We start from the raw sequence: 20,718 nt of genomic DNA, 5'->3' as shown, positions 1-20,718 counted from the left end.
GAGTTGGTGTCGTTTGACCTGGAACATCTGGAAGGAGCTGGTGTAGTTTCCCCTGGAACATTTTGAAGGAGCTGGTGTCGTTTCCCCTGGAACATCTGGAAGGATCTGGTGTCGTTTCCCCTGGAACATCCGGAAGGAGCTGGTGTCGTTTCCCCTGGGAAATCCGGGAGGAGCTGGTGTCGTTTCCCCTGGAACATCAGGAAGGAGCTGGTGTCGTTTCCCCTGGAACATCAGGAAGGAGCTGGTGTCGTTTCCCCTGGAACATCCGGAAGGAGCTGGTGTCGTTTCCCCTGGGAAATCCGGGAGGAGCTGGTGTCGTTTCCCCTGGAACATCCGGAAGGAGCTGGTGTCGTTTCACCTGGAACATTCGGAAGGAGCTGGTGTCGTTTCCCCTGGAACATCCGGAAGGAGTTGGTGTCGTTTCCCCTGGAAGGAGCTGGTGTCATTTTTCTTGGAACATCTGGATGGAGCTGTTGTCGTTTCCCCTGGAACGTCTGTAAGGAGCCTGTCATTTTCCCTGGAGTCGCTGGAAGGAGCTGGTGTCGTGTCCCCTGGAACATCTGGAAGGAGCTGGTGTCGTGTCCCCTGGAACATCTGGAAGGAGCTGGTGTCGTGTCCCCTGGAACATCTGGAAGGTGCTGGTGTCGTGTCCCCGTGGAGTCGCTAGAAGGAGCTGGTTTCGTGTACCCTGGAGTCGCTGGAAGGAGCTGGTGTCGTGTACCCTGGAGCCACTGGAAAGAGCTGGTGTAGTTTCCCCTGGAGCCACCTGAAGGAGCTGGTGTCGTTTCCCCTGGAGCCACCTGAAGGAGCTGGTGTCATTTCCCCTGGAGCCACTGGAAGGAGCTGGTGTCGTTTCCCCTGGAGCCACTGGAAGGAACTTGGGTCGTTTCCCCTGGAGCCACTGGAAGGAACTTGGGTCGTTTCCCCTGGAGCCACTGGAAGGAGCTGGTGTCATTTCCCCTGGAGCCACTGGAAGGAGCTGGTGTCATTTCTCCTGGAGCCACTGGAAGGAGCTGGTGTCGTCTACCCTGGAGCCACTGGAAGGAGCTGGTGTCGTTTCCCCCTGGAGATGCTGGAAGGAGCTGGTGTCGTTTCCCCCTGGAGATGCTGGAAGGAGCTGGTGTCGTTTCCCCCTGGAGTCGCTGGAAGGAGCTGGTGTCTTTTCCCCCTGGAGTCGCTGGAAGAAGCTGGTGTCGTTTCCCCTGGAACCTCTGGAAGGATCTGGTGTCATTTCCCCTGGAGTCGCTGGAAGAAGCTTGTGTCGTTTCTCCTGGAGTCGCTGGAAAGAGCTGGTGTTGTTTCCCCTGGAAGGAGCTGGTGTCGTTCCCCCTGGAAGGAGCTGGTGTCGTTTCCCCCTGGAGTCGCCGGAAGGAGCTGATGTCGTTTCCCCCTGGAGTCGCCGGAAGGAGCTGGTGTCGTTTCCCCCTGGAGTCGCCGGAAGAAGCTGGTGTCGTTTCCCTTGGAGCCACCGGTAGGAGCTGGTGTCCTTTCCCTTTGAGCCACTGGAAGGAGCTGGTGTAGTTTCCCCTGGAGTCGCTGGAAAAGCTGCTCTCATATCCCGTGGAACTGCTGGAAGGAGCTGTCATCATTTCCCCTTGCAGCCACTGGAAGGAGCTGTAATCATTTTCCCTTGGAGCCTCGAAGGAGCTGTCATCATTTCCCCTTGGAGTCACTGGAAAAGCTGCTGTCATATCCCTTGGAACTTCTGGAAGGAGCTGTCATCATTTCCCCTTGGAGCCACTGGAAGGAGCTGTCATTATTTCCCCCTGGAGTCACTGGAAGTAGCCGTCGTAGTTGCTCTTAACCACCGGTAAAGCTGCCATCGTTTCCTCTACAGCTGCTGGAAAAGTCGGAATTTCGTCTGGAGCCATCGGAGTAGTTTGTAGCCTTTCTGGGGTAATTCAACTGGCTATCTCATTCTGTTTCTATATATTGCCTAAGAAATATTAGTATCACGGCTTATAATGCAGGTCAGTAGTGTGGTGCTCTTCACAGTTGCAAGTCAAGGGGGTATTTTTGGGGCGGGGAGATTAACAGAGAATTTCTTGTTACAGAATCACTTTCGCCTGGCTGTATTGACGTGATTTGTGCTTAGACGTTTCCTGTTACGCTATGAAAGGATCCGCCCAAGTTTTTAAAGAGTACTTTATTTTGGCACATCTAGGGATAGCCGAATTTAATATGTGTGGTTGCCCATTCTTCCACTAATTTAACAAATCAAGTAAACCTTTTCCTCTCCTTGCAATTGTTCATTTGAAATTAAAGGAATATTTGTACAAATGGGGTACTATTCAATAATGGAGTCAGGGGGGTGCTTTTCTAACAACTTCTAGATTTACAGAAACTCTACGGGAGAATCCTCAAGAACTTGCCTTCGTGATGTGAATATTTTAATCTGTAGTACTAATTTTCTAAGTTGGTTTTCATCCAAGTGAGGAGTATTCTATTCTTTTAAGGTTTTTCAAGTTGCTTCATTGCCTTATATCAAGATAAAAGTTAGTTTTTAGCTCTGTCGTTGTGGAATAATGAAATGGGATATTTTGTAAAAAGGGTGGGAGGGTAGTGGGGAGCCTAATGCCAAAGGTCCTTGATAATTTCAGAGGCATTCCTGACACCTTTCTTCTGGAGGAGTATTGAGACAAGACTTTATTCCTCGAGTAGCTAAAATTGTACGTGCTCGTCTTGTAGATGGAGTCGGTGGTATTTGAATGTTATTCTTGACTAGTTTTTTTATATGTTATACTTTAAAGATCTAGATGGGCTTAACAGATTGTTTAAGAGCTACAGTTTTCATATAGCAGCTTGTCATAATGTATCCTTGATATATTGTAAATTTAAGCTGTTAGGGTGGGTGGGGAACCTAACAGTTTATATTTGCAGAACACACACTGCCTCTCTATTGTAGGACCTGTGCTGTATGCCTCTTCATGATTTCTTATTTCATCTCTGTAAGCTCATTAATCTTGTGTATATAATGTATACAGTATATCTATTCCTTACCATTGACATCTCAAATATGGGTTTGGGGGGGGGGAATAATCTCGCACCAGAGGTTCTTTCTTCGTTTCAGAAGTCCCTAACAAGGTCCCTGAATAATGTTACTAGAAGAGCTACTGTTCTCGTCACAACTATTGGCGGCTTTGTATATGCAAGTGAAAGTTCTTTAACATACTGTAGTATTGTTGAGTATATTTTTGTGATATGTATGGAACTTAATTTTTTTTTTTTTTAGATGAGTGCATAGGATTTTATAAATTGGAGGGGGTAGGGGTCTCAACAGATTTTGTAATATTTCAGATATTTGCATTTTCTACCGTGCTGTGAAAACAGTTTAATTGAGGGATCCAGTCGAGAATTGTTAAATTGTAACCTTTCCATTTTTTAATGGTACTGTACATTTAATATGAAACAATACTTGAAAGATGAATGAAACAAATTTCGTGAGGGTAGAGGGGTTTGTTGGCTAACAAGAGATTTGGCAGTTTCAGAAATGGCTAGATCTCGTTATATGCAAGTTGGTTTCTTCCGAGCTTCCACCATTATTTGTGACCGGATAAGCAATACTGAAGAGTTAAGATGTCTTCAATGTTTTTTCTGTGAAGGTAGTTTTGAACTAATTGCAGTGTAGTTGTCTGTAAGTGTCTGAAATAGTATAAATCAATTTTCATAAATGTGTAATTTGAAAATAGAACTTGATTGCTCTTGGAATATGCATGAGTTTCTATATTAATGTTTAGTCACAAGCTTTTCTCATGGTAATTTCGATATCATATATTTGGTTTTAATAACTAAATTAGGGGGGAGGGGGCATTTAATCTTAGTTTGTTGATAATTACAGGTTCCTCTGCATCTCCCCCTTCAAAAGAAAGGGCAGTTTTATGCCTGTTGGTTGGTGCTGGTGAATATGCGACATAGTTTAATAATTAACAAAATACCTTTTAACTTTACTGGCTTGAAATATTTCTAATAATGGATTAGCAAGACCTGTAAGATTTGAAGTTTATATTCTATTGAAGAAATTTAAAATTTAAAAAATGCAGCAGTTACTTTCATCTGATCTTCAGTTTTGTAACTACATACTTAATTCACTTGAAGTAAATTGTTAAAAAAAGGGAGTTAGTTATTTTGGGAGGGGTTTATATGTAACAAGAATTTATATAATTACAGGAGTTTACCATAGTGGGTCTTACTCACCATTTGTGGGGCCACTCTCGGTCTCCAGCGGGCTCATGCTGATGTTTGATGACTTTCTTCTTGTGGAGATGTGGTTTTATTCGAAGCCCGAGTTTTGGCCTGTGAAGGTATTGGTCGTCTGCGGTGGCCTGTGAAGGTATTGGTCATCTGCGGTGGCCTGTGAAGGTATTGTTCGTCTGCGGTGGCCTGTGAAGGTATTGTTCGTCTGCGGTGGCCTGTGAAGGTATTGTTCGTCTGCGGTGGCCTGTGAAGGTATTCGTCTTCTGCGGTGGGCCGTAGGATTTTTCGTCTGCGGTGAGCCATGGAAGTATTTGTGGGCTGTAGAAATATTAATCGCCTGCGGTGTGCTGGAAGCATTCGTCGTCTGCGGTGGGCTGTGGAAGTATTCGTCGTCTGCAATGGGCCGTAAAAGTATTCGTCGTCTGCAGTGGGCCATGGAAGGATTCGGCGTCTGCAGTGGGCCATGGAAGGATTCGGCGTCTGCAGTGGGCTGTGAAAGTATTTGTCATCTGCGGTGGGCTCTGGAGGTATTCGTCGTCTGCGGTGGGCCGTAGGATTTTTCGTCTGCGGTGAGCCATGGAAGTATTCGTGGGCTGTAGAAATATTAATCGCCTGCGGTGTGCTGGAAGCATTCGTCGTCTGCGGTGGGCTGTGGAAGTATTCGTCGTCTGCAATGGGCCGTAAAAGTATTCGTCGTCTGTGGTGGACCATGGAAGGATTCGGCGTCTGCAGTGGGCTGTGAAAGTATTTGTCATCTGCGGTGGGCTCTGGAGGTATTCGTCGTCTGCGGTGGGCCGTAGGATTTTTCGTCTGCGGTGAGCCATGGAAGTATTCGTGGGCTGTAGAAATATTAATCGCCTGCGGTGTGCTGGAAGCATTCGTCGTCTGCGGTGGGCTGTGGAAGCATTCGTCGTCTGCGGTGGGCCGTGGAAGCATTCGTCGTCTGCGGTGGGCCGTGGAAGCATTCGTCGTCTGCGGTGGGCTGTGAAAGTATTCGTCGTCTGCGGTGGGCCGTAAAGTATTCGTCATCTGCGGTGAGCCGTAAAGTATTCGTCGTCTGTGGTGGGCCATTGAGGGATTCGTTGTCATGAGGTGTGCCGTTGAAGAATTCATCGTCTGCGGTATGCTGTGGAGGGATTCGGTGTCTGCGGTGGGCCATGGAGGGATTCGTCGTCTTGAGGTGTGGTGTGGAAGAATTTATCGTCTGCGGTGTGCTGTGAAGGTAATTGTCTGCGGTGGCCTTTGGAAGTATTCGTTGTCTGCGTGGGCCATGGAGGGATTAGTAGTCTTAAGGTGTGCCGTGGAAGAATTAATCGTCTGCGGTATGCTGTGGAGGGATTCGTCGTCTGAGGTGTGCTGTGAAGGTAGTCGTCTGTGGTGGCCTGTGGAAGTATTCGTCGTCTGTGGTGTGCCGTGGAAGTATTAGTCGTCTGCGGTGGGCCATGGAGGGATTCGTCGTCTGAGGTGTGCTGTGAAGGTAGTCGTCTGTGGTGGCCTGTGGAAGTATTCGTCGTCTGTGGTGTGCCGTGGAAGTATTAGTCGTCTGCGGTGGGCCATGGAGGGATTCGTCGTCTGCGGTGTGCCGTGGAAAAATTCATCGTCTGCGGTGTGCTGTGAAGGTGGTAGTCTGCGGTGGCCTGTGGAAGTATTCCTTGTCTGCGGTGGACCGTGGAGGGATTCGTTGTCTGCGGTGGGCCGTAAAAGTATTCGTCATCTGCTGTGTGCCGTGGAAGGATTCGTCGTCTGTGGTGGGTCATTGAGGGATTCGTCGTCTGTGGTGTGCCCTGGAAGGATTCGTCGTGTGCCGTAAAAGTATTAGTCGTCTGCGGTGTGCCGTGGAAGTATTCGTTGTCTGCGGTGGGCCATGGAGGGATTCGTCGTCTGCGGTGTGCCGTGGAAGAATTCGTCTGCGGTGTGCAGTGAAGGTAGTCGTCTGCGGTGGCCTGTGGAAGTATTCCTTGTCTGCGGTGGCCTGTGGAAGTATTCCTTGTCTGCGGTGGGCCGTGGAGGGATTTGTTGTCTGCGGTGGGTCGTAAAAGTATTCGTCGTCTGCGGTGTGCCGTGGAAGGATTCGTCATCTGCGGTGTGCCCTGGAAGGATTCGTAGTGTGCCGTGGAAGTATTCGTTGTCCGCGGTGGGCCATGGAGGGATTCGTCGTCTGCGGTGTGCCGTGGAAGAATTCATCGTCTGCGGTGGCCTGTGGAAGTATTCCGTGTCTCCGGTGGGCCGTGGAGGGATTCGTTGTCTGCGGTGGGCCGTAAAAGTATTCGTCGTCTGCGGTGGGCCGTGGAAGGATTCGTCGTCTGCGGTGGGCCGTGGAAGGATTCGTCGTCTGTGGTGTGCCCTGGAAGGATTCGTCGTGTGCCGTGGAAGTATTCGTTGTCTGCGGTGGGCCATGGAGGGATTCGTCGTCTTGAGGTGTGCCGTGGAAGAATTCATCGTCTGCGGTGTGCTGTGAAGGTGGTAGTCTGCGGTGGCTTGTGGAAGTATTTGTCTACGTGGGCCATGGAGGGATTCGTTGTCTTGATGTGTGCCGTGGAAGAATTCATCATCTGTGGTGGGCCGCAGAAGTATTCGTTGTCTGCGGTGGGCCATGGAGGGATTCGTCATCATGGGGTGTGCTCTGGAAGAATTCAGAATCTGTGGTGGCCTGTGAAGGTAGTCGTCGTCTGCGGTGGCCTGTGAAGGTGGTCGTCGTCTGCGGTGGCCTGTGAAGGTGTTCGTCGTCTGCGGTGGCCTGTGAAGGTGGTCGTCGTCTGCGGTGGCCTGTGAAGGTGGTCGTCGTCTGCGGTGGCCTGTGAAGGTGGTCGTCGTCTGCGGTGGCCTGTGAAGGTAGTCGTCGTCTGCGGTGGCCTGTGAAGATAGTAGTCTTCTGCGGTGGCCTGTGAAGGTAGTAGTCGTCTGCGGTGGCCTGTGAAGGTAGTCGTCGTCTGCGGTGGTCTGTGGAAGTATTAGTCGCCTGCGGTGTGGTCTGTGGAAGTATTAGTCGCCTGCGGTGGTCTGTGGAAGTATTAGTCGCCTGCGGTGGTCTGTGGAAGTATTCATTGTCTGCGATGGTCTGCCTTAGCCTCTGGTCGTGGATATTGCCATCTTCTACACCTCTGGTCGTGACTGTTGCCGTCGTCTTCGCCTCCTGTCAGTGTCTTCGCCTCCTGTTAGTGGCTGTCGCCGTCGTCTTCGCCTCCTGTTCGTGACTGTCGCCGTCTTCTTCGCCTCCTGTCAGTTGCTGTCGCTGTCGTCTTCTGTTCGTGGCTGTCGCCGTCGTCTTCTCTTCGTGGCTGTCGCCGTCGTCTTCGCCTCCTGTTCGTGGCTGTCACCGTCGTCTTCGCCTCCTGTTCGTGGCTGTCTCCGTCGTCTTCGCCTCCTGTTCGTGGCTGTCACCGTCGTCTTCGCCTCCTGTTCGTGGCTGTCTCCGTCGTCTTCGCCTCCTGTTCGTGGCTGTCTCCGTCGTCTTCGCCTCCTGTTCGTGGCTGTCTCCGTCGTCTTCGCCTCCTGTTCGTGGCTGTCTCCGTCGTCTTCGCCTCCTGTTCGTGGCTGTCTCCGTCGTCTTCGCCTCCTGTTCGTGGCTGTCTCCGTCGTCTTCGCCTCCTGTTCGTGGCTGTCTCCGTCGTCTTCGCCTCCTGTTCGTGGCTGTCTCCGTCGTCTTCGCCTCCTGTTCGTGGCTGTCTCCGTCGTCTTCGCCTCCTGTTCGTGGCTGTCTCCGTCGTCTTCGCCTCCTGTTCGTGGCTGTCGCCGTCGTCTTCACATCCTGTTCGTGGCTGTAGTCTTCACCTCGGGTTTGTAGCTGTCGCCTTCGTCTTCGCCTCTGGTCGCCGTCCTCTTTGCATCCGGTCTGTGGCTGTCGCCGTCGTCTTTGCATCCGTTCTGTGGCTGTCGCCGTCGTCTTTGCATCCGTTCCGTGGCTGTCGCCGTCTTAGACGCCTCCAGTCCGTGGCTGTTGCCGTCGTCTTCGCCTCCTGTTTCTGGCTGTCGCCGTCATCTTCGCCTCCTGTTCGTGGCTGTCGCCTTCGTCTTCGCCTCCTGTTCGTGGCTCTCGCCTTCGTCTTCGCCTCCTGTTCATGGCTGTCGTCGTCGTCTTCACCTCCTGTTTGTGGCTGTAGTCTTCACCTCGGGTTTGTAGCTGTCGCCTTCGTCTTCGATGCTGGTCGCCGTCCTCTTTGCATCCGGTCTGTGGCTGTCGTCTTCGCCTCCGGTCCGTTGATGTTGCTGTCTTCTTCGCCTCCAGTCCGTCGCTGTCGCTGTCTTTTTCGCCTCTGGTCCGTGGCTGTCGCCGTCGTCTTTGCATCCGGTCCGTGGCTGTCGCCGTCGTCTTTGCATCCGGTCCGTGGCTGTCGCCGTCGTCTTTGCATCCGGTCCGGGGCTGTCGCCGTCTCTTTGCATCCGGTCCGGGGCTGTCGCCGTCGTCTTTGCATCCGGTCCGTGGCTGTCGCCTTCGTCTTCGCCTCCAGTCTGTGGCTGTCGCCGCCGTCTTTGGGGCTGTTCACAATCTTTTTCCAACAATCGTGACTGTCGCCATCTTTATCACACGTGGTCGGGGCTAAGTATTGCTGGAGCTGTTGCCATTGACAGGTATAGAGGGTAAAAGTTGTCATCTATGGTGGGTGTAGTTCTCATCGCTGCCACTTCGAAGCCTGACGATTGGGGCGAAGCTGTCGCTGTTGGTGAAAGTTTAGAGTGGTCGTTGATGGAGGCGATTACTGTCGCTAGGACTGTTGGCCAACGTCCTCGTTATTTCTAAGGATCGCTACAACTTGAAGAGGTTGAAGGTCATCATTGTTGGAGCTAAATTTCAACTGAGTAAGTGTAGTCCTGTCTGTGTTAGCCATTAAAGTATGTATGTTATATGAAGTTTTTTAAGTTTAATATAGTTGCATTTGTGTAACGGGATTTGGGAAGCAATCATTGGAAGGACTTAAAACTTCTTGGTAACTAGTTGGGTCATTTGTATTTTTACTGTAGGTCATGGGTTACTATATGAAGTCTGTTTCTAATATACAGCTCACTGGAAAGAATGTACTTATATTGGAGTAAATTGAACTTGGATTATTTTGGGTTGGGGCCCCGAGACTAACAATAATCTCATGAATTGCAGAAGTTGGCAAATTTCCAATCCATGAAGACACACTTCCATTGGTTGCCATCGACACAGTATTTGAGTAAGTAGAAATAGATGTTTCTGTATGTTGTCTTCTAGTGTAAGTGAATAGTTGCTTATGGAATTCACTTTACGTAGTCTTGCTTGCATATACTTTCGGAGATCATCAGGCACTTTAATACTTATTGAAGTTTTAGAATGTTACATTTTTAAGTAAGGTCTTCCTCTGAAGGGGTTTGTGGGTGGGCAAGGGAGTCTTAACAAATGTTTCTTTGGAATTACAGACAGTGTGGCTTCTGAGCATTATTCAGCCATGGACACTACCTCCAGCAATGTCCCCGTGGAATGTGTCGACACTTGGTATATGCACTTTATCAGTGAGCAAATATTTTCTATGAAGGAATTTTGATTTCAGTTGAGTTTTTCACCATATGCATTAATGAGGAACCCCTTATTAGTTAGTCTCTCTCAGTAACTTAGTTTTGAACCATTTATATAATTAATATACCTGTATAAAATATTTTTCTATTGTCGGGATGGGGTGGGTGTTTCTATAACCAAAGGTTTTTGTAAGTTGCAGAAACTCAGACTACCACCACCTAGGAGCAAGTAGTGTATACAATGGTAGGATTTCAACCTCGTAGAATGTAAGTGTTAATGTAATCATAGTTAATTACCATTGTTTAATTGGCAAAGAGTGTTGGCATTTTATTTTGCATGCCGATCAAATTGGATGTGATGGCTCTAGGTGAAAAAATCTTATATGGAATGATATAAATGTGTTAAATGGAAATGTTTTGAGACAGTTTGAGGGGGGGATTGGGGAACTAACAAAGCCTTTACTTGCAGAAAGCATTGCACTTTTTTTCTGGCTATTAGGATCATTGTGGTTTGTCAGCATCTTGATTTTGGGACACCCCAGCCACTGAATGAGGTACAGTTTACTACGTGGAGTTTTGACGTAACTGAAGGGCTGTGTGTAGGTGGGGAGTAATGTTTGAATTTGTCGCATTGATTTAATATTGCCTATATCTTCTTGATTGATTTCCATTACATGGTGCTGAATGGCCTTTGATGCCCTAGTGCTTGGCTTGAAGCCTGTATTTTATATAAGATTCAATTTTTGCATCTTGGTAATATTGGAAGCATTGGTTAGCATCCAAATAATGGGGAGGGGTTAGGGCACTAACAAAGTTCTTAATTGCAGAAGATTTGACTTTAGCCAATGTTTGAGTTGAGTGTGTGCCTGCTTCATCTATTGTAACGAGCACATCTTTTCTGCTATGTGAGTAGTGTCACCTGGTGTTGGAATGAGGTACGGTTTGAATTGCTATTTTTCAATATTAAACTTACCCGATAATCATGTAGCTGTCAACTCCGTTGCCCGACAGAATTCTATGGAGGGATACGCCAGCTATCACAATACTAGAAGGGGGTGTATTTACCAGCGCCACCTGTGGCCAGGTACTCAAGTACTTCTTGTTGACACCTCCTCAATTATTCCTCTGTCGTGCTTCCGGCAAGACGTTCTGGGATACGCTTATGTTCTTGGAGTATTTTCACGACTTTGGTGAAGTATTTCTCTTTGATTTCGGCTGTCGCTTTACTGGAAAACTTCTATATTAGCTTAGTTAGCTTTTGGAATTAATTTGATTAATTTTGGTGACGAGAGAGTATGAACTCTCGTTCACCTTTCAATGGCCGACCCTTCCCTTAGACGGAAGTGTTGGTTTCTAGAGAGTATAGACTCTCTTTCTTAATTTTGCTTAACAAAGTTATAGATTTATTTTATATCTCTCCGCCTCTTATAGGCCTCTTCGATTAACTTCCTTTTATTATAAACTCTTTAAAATTAATTTTTATATTTGTTTATATTCGACCTTCCTAATAGTAGGCGGTCTTTTACCGAAGTTAATAAACTTTGAGCCCGTCATTTCGGTTTTACCTGTTAACATATTATGCTATTTCCGCCACAGAGTTTGAAAGATTTTCTTTGACAGTCTCGTACTGTTTTCAAAGCTGAACTAACGTTTTGTTTTGTCTCTGCAGTTGTTGACGTTCAGAACGTTCAACTTGCACTCTATCGTTACGATAGAGAAAGAATGTTCACGGTTTCACGTTGCAGTAAGAGTAACCGTGTCTAGCGTTTTGTTCATTCTTTCTTAACTTAATGGTTTTGATCCTAATAAAGGAACTTTTCAGTTTTTTCCTTTAACAATAATATGTTTTTTACGATATATATGATTGGGCTCTTCTCTCAGGTTCTAAGTCAAGAGAGAGAGAGAGAGAGAGAGAGATAGAGACGGAGGGAGAAAGAGGATAAACGTTTCATTCAAGCCTGCCAGGCGTACGAGTAACGTCATTATCGATTTTTGCTCTTCTCCCTAGTCTCTTTAGGGGAAGAAACTAAACGTTTCTAGAGTGATCTAGTGTTTAGTCTCTTTCCAACCACTGATTTATCTTTCATTAGATTTTTCTGTTACATTGTAATTCTGTTTTCGCAATTACTAACTTTGAGAAAGGATAGAATTGCGTATTTCAGGTACAAACCACTTAAGTTTCGAGTTTAGTGAAATAAGTGCAAACAGAAATCAAAGTGATAAGTGATTAGTGCGTGAGGGTACTTTTGTGCGCGCCAGTCGTCCTCCCAGTCCGGGACCTCTTGCAAGCTCCCAAGCCCAGGGGAGAAGCAATGTCGAAGGGCATAAGGGTTCAGCAGGCCTTGATCGGCGCACAGAAGTATTCTCGGTGGTTGTGGGCGTGTCTTACCGAGACCGTCACTCCCACCCGCAGACGATTGAGCCCTTATTTTGCTCGTCTGCAGAAGAGATTAGGGGAGAAAATAAAGGCAGAGTAACGCTGGTCTCAGGTCTCAAGACTTCTTAAACGTTAAGTCCAGACCTATGCCAGACGTACGAAGTTAAAGTTCACAACGGACTTGATGAGTGAGTGTCGGGCTGAGAGTGTTGCTCCACCGCCTCCGCCTACACTCCCTCCTCCTACACTCGCTCCGCCTGATCACAGTACCATCTGCCAGGCGTATGATGTTGTGGACTCTACTACAGTCCATGCAAGCACAGCTTTCGGACTTGATGCGTGAGTGTCGTGCTGAGAGTGTTGCACCTCCTGCACCTGTGGTGCACCAACCTCCTGCACCCGTTCAGCCTGTGCTGCACCCGCCTGCACCGGTGGTGCACCAACCTCCTGCACCCGTTCAGCCTGTGCTGCACCCGCCTGCACCGGTGGTGCACCAACCTCCTGCACCCGTTCAGCCTATGCTGCACCCGCCTGCACCGGTGGTGCACCAACCTCCTGCACCCGTTCAGCCTGTGCTGCACCCGCCTGCACTCGCTGCACCCAGTCGCAGCTCCATCTGCCAGGCGTACGATGTTGAACCACTTTCGGAGTTTGCTGTTCACAGTGTTGTTCAGCCTCAGCCTTCTTTAAGGCTACCCTTGCTTTGGGATCAGGAGAGTTACACTCTTCCTCCTCCTCCCCTTGCTGCTCCTCCAGTGGTGCAACTCTCGGTTGGGGTACAACAACCTCTCCCCTCCGTGAGTCTGTCTGCTCAACCAGCGCTGCACCGAGTTCAACCCTCATCTAGGCAAGCTCATCTACACCATGCACTTGCGCCTCAGGAGCCTCAGCTTGCTAGAACTTTACCTTGTTCTGCGCAGCCTCAACCTTCTCATGCTCCACTCATCTCTCAGGAACAGGAACGGACTACTCCGCCTCCGTCCTCCGCTCAGCTGGTACAATCCTTGGGTGCAACTCTTGCTAGGAGTCAACCTCCTTCACCCTTGCACCTGCCTTCTGCTCCGTCTGTTGTTCAGCCTATGCAGTCTGAACCTCAGGTTTTCCCTCAAGTTGAGGAAACCTCTGTTGTTGTTCCAGCTCGTTCTGACTCTGCTGTTCAGCATACCATGGTTTAAACCCCATGCAAGCATGCATTAAGCACTCTAGCACTGGTCATGGAATTTCTGAGAAATGTTAAACGCCATGCACACGCTCTGCTTTCCTTTCAGCAGGCTCTGCTTACAGCAGGCTCTACTTCCTACATGCTCAGCATTCAGCATGCTCTGCATTCAGCATGCTCTGCATACAACATGCTCTGCATACAGCATGCTCTGCATTCAGCATGCTCTGCATACAGCATACTCTGCATACATCATGCTCTGCATACCTTACCGCATGCTTCTCAACACATCTTGGGTTGTTGCCAACTCACTAGACTGTCAAGCAGTTTCATAACGTTGCCTTCTAGTCTGCTGCTTTGCACCAGTGAACCCTCACTCAGAGAACTTAGCTTTTCTAGGATAAGGTCCCTGTAGATGAGAAAGTTCTTTTCTCCCTCCTTCTGATATTCCCTTGAGGACTCTGTCATTTGGAGGGAGCCTTTAGCTGCTAACCTCTTATGGACTTTTATTTAAGCATAACATGCTTACAGGGAAGGTAATGGTTACACTTCAGCCGCTAATCCCGTCTGTTACCACACCTGCTCCCATAGACCTTGAGCTGTGTTGCATGACATGCAGTCCAAGCTTAGTCCTTGTTAGAGGATTTTTTGTTTACGGAGTCAATGTGTCACGGGGAAGACGTTCAACAACCAACAGAAGGGACTTGTTGTGACGCAGTGGGCAACCTCAGCAACCCGTTAAGGAGTTGTCTGTACGACCCAGACAGTCTAGACAGAATCGGGTTGTCACTGTACTTCCTCGCTTGCCCATGATTGACAGTTTACAGACTGTGCAGCAGTATCATGATCTTGTGTCCGGCTCCGTCAGACGACTGGCTTTTAAGAGCTCCCTCAAGTCGTCGCTGTCTGGAGATTTTCAAATGGACTATGGATCTGACCAAGGAACTGGGCCTCCTGGTCAATTTTGAGGAGTCTCAGCTCGTTCCATCCCAGACCATTGTCTCCTTGGGTATGGATCTTCAGAGTCGAGCTTTTCGGACTTGTCCGTCGGCCCCAAGGATCTTCCAAGCCCTAGAATGCATCCAGAGCATGCTGAGAAGGAACCGATGCTTAGTCAGGCAGTGGATGAGTCTAACAGGGACACTTTCATCGCTGGCCCTGTTCATCGAGTTAGGGAGACTCCACCTCCGCCCCCTTTAGTATCATCTAGCTGCTCACTGGATAAAGGACATGACGCTAGAGACGGGCTCAGTTCCTGTTTCCGAAGAGATGAGGTCTACTCTAACGTGGTGGAAGAACAGCATTCTTCTCAAGGAAGGTCTACCATTGGCTGTTCAGTCCTCCGACCACCGTCTCTTCTCGGACGCATCGGACACGGGCTGGGGTGCGACACTGGACGGACAGGAATGCTCGGGAACATGGAATCAGGAGCAAAGGACACTTCACATCTATTGCAAGGAGTTGTTGGCAGTTCATTTGGCCTTGATAAACTTCAAGTCCCTCCAGCTTAACAAGGTGGTGGAGGTGAACTCCGACTACACCACAGCCTTGGCTTACATCTCCAAGCAGGGAGGGACTCATTCGAGGAAGTTGTTCGAGATCGCAAGGGACCTCCTCATTTGGTCAAAAGATCGAAAGCTCACGCTGGTAACGAGGCTCATTCAGGGCGATATGAATGTCATGGCAGATCGCCTCAGCCGGAAGGGTCAGGTCTTCCCCATAGAGTGGACCCTTCACAAGAATGTTTGCAGCAGACTTTGGGCCCTGTGGGATCAGCCAACCATAGATCTATTCGCTACCTCGATGACCAAGAGGCTCCTCTTGTATTGTTCTCCGATTCCAGACCCAGCAGCAGTTCGCGTGGATGCCTTTCTGCTGGATTGGTCCCATCTCAACCTGTATGCATTCCCGCCGTTCAAGATTGTCAACAGGGTACTTCAGAAGTTCGCCTCTCACAAAGGGACACGGCTGACGTTGGTTGCTCCCCTCTGGCCCGCGAGAGAATGTTTCACTGAGGTACTGCAATGGCTGGTCGACGTTCCCAGGACTCTTCCTCCTAGAGTGGACCTTCTGCGTCAACCTCACGTAAAGAAGGTACTCCCAACCTCCACGCTCTTCGTCTGACTGCCTTCAGACTATCGAAAGACTCTCAAGAGCTAGAGGCTTTTCGAAGGAGGCAGCCAGAGCGATTGCCAGAGCAAGGACGACATCCACTCTCAGAGTCTATCAGTCTTTATGGGAAGTCTTCCGAAGCTGGTGCAAGGCCAATGCAGTTTTCCTCAACCAGTACCAATGTAACCCAGATTGCTGACTTCCTGTTACATCTAAGGAACGTAAGCTCCCTATCAGCTCCTACGATCAAGGGTTACAGAAGTTTGTTGGCAGCGGTTTTCCGCCACAGAGGCTTGGATCTTTCCTCCAACAAAGATCTACAGGACCTCCTTAGGTCTTTTGAGACCTCAAAGGAACGTCGGTTGTCCACTCCAGGCTGGAATCTAGACGTGGTCCTAAGGTTCCTAATGTCATCAGGATTTGAACCGCTCCAATCAGCCTCTTTTAAGGACCTCACATTAAAAAACTCTTTTCCTCGTGTGCTTAGCAACAGGTAAAAGAGTAAGTGAGATCCACGCCTTCAGCAGGAACATAGGTTTCACATCTGAAACGGCTACATGTTCCTTACAGCTCGGTTTTTTGGCTAAAAACGAGCTTCCTTCCCGTCCTTGGCCTAAGTCGTTCGAGATCCCAAGCCTTTCCAACATGGTGGGGAACGAACTGGAGAGAGTACTTTGCCCAGTTAGAGCTCTTAAGTACTATCTAAAGGTCAAAACCATTACGAGGACAATCAGAAGCCTTATGGTGTGCTATCAAGAAGCCTTCTCTACCAATGTCTAAGAACTCAGTTTCTTACTACATCAGGCTTCTGATTAGAGAAGCAAATTCTCATCTGAAGGAAGAAGACCTTGCTTTGCTGAAGGTAAGGACACATGAAGTGAGAGCTGTGGCTACTTCAGTGGCCTTCAAACAGAACCGTTCTCTGCAGAGTGTTATGGATGCAACCTATTGGAGAAACAAGTCAGTGTTCGCATCATTCTATCTCAAAGATGTCCAGTCTCTTTACGAGTACTGCTACACCCTGGGTCTATTCGTAGCAACGAATGCAGTAGTAGGCGAGGGCTCAGCCACTACATTCCCATAATCCCATAACTTTTTAACCTTTCTCTTGAATACTTTTTATGGGTTGTACGGTCGGCTAAGAAGCCTTCCACATCCTTGTTGATTTGGCGGGTGGTCAATTCTTTCTTGAGAAGCGCCAAGGTTAAAGGTTGTGATGAGGTCCTTTAGTATGGGTTGCAGCCCTGTATACTTTAGCACCTTTGAGTTGATTCAGCCTCCCAAGAGGAACGCTGCGCTCAGTAAGGAAGACGATCTTATTAAAGGCAGAGTAACGGTTCAAGTCGACTTCCTTACCAGGTACTTATTATTTCATTGTTATTGTGGATAACTGATTATATGAAATATGGGATACTTAGCTATCCTTTAATCTTGTACACTGGTTTTCACCCACCCCCCTGGGTGTGAATCAGCTACATGATTATCGGGTAAGTTTAATATTGAAAAATGTTATTTTTATTAATAAAATAAATTTTTGAATATACTTACCCGATAATCATGATTTAATCGACCCTCCCTTCCTCCCCATAGAGAACCAGTGGACCGAGGAATAATTGAGGAGGTGTCAACAAGAAGTACTTGAGTACCTGGCCACAGGTGGCGCTGGTAAATACACCCCCTTCTAGTATTGTGATAGCTGGCGTATCCCTCCATAGAATTCTGTCGGGCAACGGAGTTGACAGCTACATGATTATCGGGTAAGTATATTCAAAAATTTATTTTATTAATAAAAATAACATTTTTCAAATTTTTAGTTGGTTTGCAAAATAGTTTGAGAAATCTAATTGCATATTGATGTAAAATTTTTTTTGGGGTATGGTGGGGTCTGGGACCATAACATGAGACTTGAGCAATTGCAGAGTTTCCTGTGGAAGATTTTTTCCAAGTGTCGTTTTCAAGCGAATTTTCCACATTTTGTTCGGTTTTCGTCTCAAGACTTTGCCCTTGGGTAAGTGATAATGTTTCTTGTAAGGTGGACATAGTAATTTTTTAAGTGGAATCAACACATTCCTGTTGATAGATGGTCATATTGTTTTATAATCAATGATATGAAATGGGCAGGGGTGTGGGAACTTAAAAAGAAGCTTGATCAATTGCAGGTTTCATTGCTTAGTTGCAGGTGAAGCATGGTTTGTTTATGAAAGGTATGTGCTTGTTGATGTGCATTTTTCCTGAAGATATTGAGCATTTGTTAGTGTTATTTGATACGATTGCATAGAATCTTTAAGCCATTAAACTTCTCTTGTATTCTAGTGATTAGTTTCTAATAACAGAATTATAATTGTGAGAGATAGGGGGGGTGAGGTACCTAACAGTCTTGGAAGGCTTTCGTATTTGCAGAAGTTGTTGCATCTATCCCTAGAACGTCTGCTTGATGTATCTGCTGCAGTCCCCTTTTGCATTTTGGATTATGTCTCCACTTTGTAAGTTAATTACTGTATAGTTATATGATGCATACATCTGGTATCACCAAAGGTATCTGTAATAAGGGGGGGCTGGGGACCTCACAAGGAGTTCTTAGTAATTGCAGAAGTTTCCAAACTTCAACCAACTGAAGAACTAGACTTCCTTCCTTTTTGGTGCAGTGGATACTGTCCATTGGTCAGTCCATGTCTAGTTCTCTACTGAGAAGTAAGTGTTAAGTAGTTAGCAATTGTTATATGAATTATGATATATCTGCCACAGATATTGCAAGGAGTTTTGTGGTTGGTCACTGTGAAAAAGATAAAGGGTTTGGTTAATGACATGAAAACTTATTTGTTGAATATACCAATTATGATGATTCTCTGCTGATATTTTCAAGGTTTTTTTTGGGGGGAGGGGGGATTATTCTAACACAAAAGGATATTGAATTTTGCAGAAACCTTGGACTGCAGCGCCGCAAGATTACGTAGCATCCGGTTTGTTATAGATTTGGTCTGCAGTATGTATGGTTTATTAACTGGCAGCGGTACAGTATCAAAATTGTCATAATATTCAGGAAACCTAATAATTTTCTTCAAGTTGCAAGTGTTATTAGTTTGAAATATGATGGTTGAATCTATCTTAAAGTCAACTGTTTCCAAGTAGGGATTGGGAGTGGGGAATAACATGGAAAGTTATTTGCATTTTCAGAATTTCCATCTTGGCTATTTCTTCTAAGGTCTTGTGATTCATGCAAGTGGAATCTTGCTGTGTTTGAATTTTTCTGAACATTCCAGCCAGTAAGTAGGTTATTCTATGGTGTATATATTGCATATATAATTTCCCAGCTTTCTTTATGAATTAGTTTTGGGGAGGGGGGTGTTTTCTCACACCAGAGCTGTTTAACATTTACAGAAGTACCTGTCCTTATTTGAAGAGACTTTTTCCAGTTTCCTTAAGTGCTGTCAATATTCTGGTGGTGTTCGTGTGTAGAACACTTAGAGATTTGCATGGTGCGGAGATCAAAAAGCTCGCCAGTTAAAGGTAGTGTGGTTTGTGGTGGATTTTCTTTGTTATTGAAATACCTAAAAAAGGTAGACATGGATGTTAGAATTCGTCAAGAAAATACTTAATTGTTTGAGGAATTTCCATTGGTTAGTCTTGCTAGAAGCTACTACTAAAGTGTTTTTCATGTTTGTTTGAAAAATTTCCTGATTCTTGGTATTTCCTGCTAATGTGCTCTTGAATGAGTTTGGCTATTTCCAACTTAAATTTGCTTAAAGATTTGTCTTTAAATCTGTTACAAGGTTTTCTAGTGGCTTGCTTATAAAATTTGCATAATGTGTAAATTTGTTGCATGGGTATATAGTAACTATTTTATCCTTGTTAGTATTGCAAGCCTTTGATAGCACTACTTACTTAGGGTGGGGTTGGGGCACTAACAAAGCTCTTAATTGCAGAAGATTGACTTTTCCCAATGATTGTTGAGCGTACTCCTGCTTCATCTGTTGTAATGAGCACAACTTTTCTGCTATGCGAGCAATGTGACCCAGTGTTGGAATGAAGTACGGTTAGATTCTGTTTTTTCCTTTTTCTAATGTACGTTGATCTTTAGAATATAGCTAGAGAAATTAATCTAATTGCATATTGGTGTAAAATTGTTTTTGGGGCTATGGTGGGGTGTGGGACCCTAACATGAGACTTGCGCAATTGCAGAGAGTTTCCTCTGGAAGATTTTTCAAAGTGTCCTCGAGTGAAGTTTCACCGATATGTTGTCGGTTTTCGTCTAAGACTTTGCTCTTGGGTAAGTAGTAATGTTTCTTATAAGATGGACATACAGTAATTTTTTAAAGTGGAATCAACACATTCCTGTTGATAGAGGGTTATATTGTTTTATAATCAATGATATGAAATGGGCGGGGGTCTGGGAACTTGAAAAGAAGCTTGATCAATTGCAGGTTTCATTGCCAAGTTGCAGGTTGAAGCATTGTTTGTTTCTGGCAGGTGTGCATTTGTCCTGAAGATATTTAGCTTTTGTTAGTGTTATTTGATATGATTGCATAGCTGGATCTTTAATCAATTAATCTGTTCCTGTATTCTACTGACTCTAGTGTCACACTAGCAAAATTATCATTGAGAGAATGGGGGGGGGGGAGCTAACTGTCTTGGAAAGCTTTTGTGTTTGCAGAAGTTGGTGCATCTCGTAACTTGTAACTTGAATGGCTGCTCGATGTGTCTGCCACAGCCTCCCTTTGCATTTTGGATTATATGGTCTTCACTTAGTAAGTTAATAACTGTTATATAATGTGTATATGATGGTATCAATTGGGATATGAATAAGGGGGGGAGGGGCTGTCATAAGAGCTCTTAGTAATTGCAGATGTTGCCACACTTACACCATCGGAAGGACTGTTATCTTTGGTGTGTGTGCGTTCCATTGGTCAGTATCCATGTCTAGATCTTCACCGAAAGTAAGTGAATTTGGTAAATGGTATAGAGATTATAATGAAATTTGTCACAGATATATTAAGTAGTTTTGGGTGGACCTGTTTAATGGTCACTGTATTTGCATAACAGAATGATTGATTTACTGTTTTAAATTGGGTGGGGTGGGGGTCATTCTGACACAAAAGGCCTTTAGATTTTGCAGGTACCTTGGACTGCTCCGCCCGAGTTTATTACAGATTCGAAATGGAGTACCGAGGGATTATCGAACGGCAGCGACAGTATCAAAGTTGTCATGTGGTCAGGAAAGCTATTAGTTCTGTTTTAAAGATGCAAGTTATATCCTTTTTGAGATATGAGATAGATATCTAACTTTAAGAAGGGGTGTTCGGGGGGGGGGGGGGAATAACAAGGAAAGTTATTTATAATTACAGAATTTCCATCCTCATTCAAAGGTTTTAGGATTCATACCGAGTGGTATCTTGTTTGAAAG

General features: G+C 46.5%; 1 long non-coding RNA gene across 1 annotated transcript; it reads left to right on the top strand.

Annotated features, from left to right (window-relative positions):
- The first annotated feature begins 8,499 nt into the window (after nt 1–8,499).
- On the top strand, nt 8,500–10,624 carry LOC137644983 (uncharacterized). The gene is made up of 3 exons (XR_011045248.1): nt 8,500–8,991; nt 9,287–9,350; nt 9,574–10,624. It is a non-coding gene; the product is annotated as an uncharacterized lncRNA (long non-coding RNA).
- Nucleotides 10,625–20,718: the final 10,094 nt, after the last annotated feature.

This window comes from Palaemon carinicauda, chromosome 8 (genome assembly GCF_036898095.1).
Source record: "Palaemon carinicauda isolate YSFRI2023 chromosome 8, ASM3689809v2, whole genome shotgun sequence".
Lineage (NCBI taxonomy): Eukaryota > Metazoa > Arthropoda > Malacostraca > Decapoda > Palaemonidae > Palaemon > Palaemon carinicauda.
Note: the sequence above shows the minus strand (reverse complement) of the source record. Positions and strands in the feature narration are given on the sequence as shown.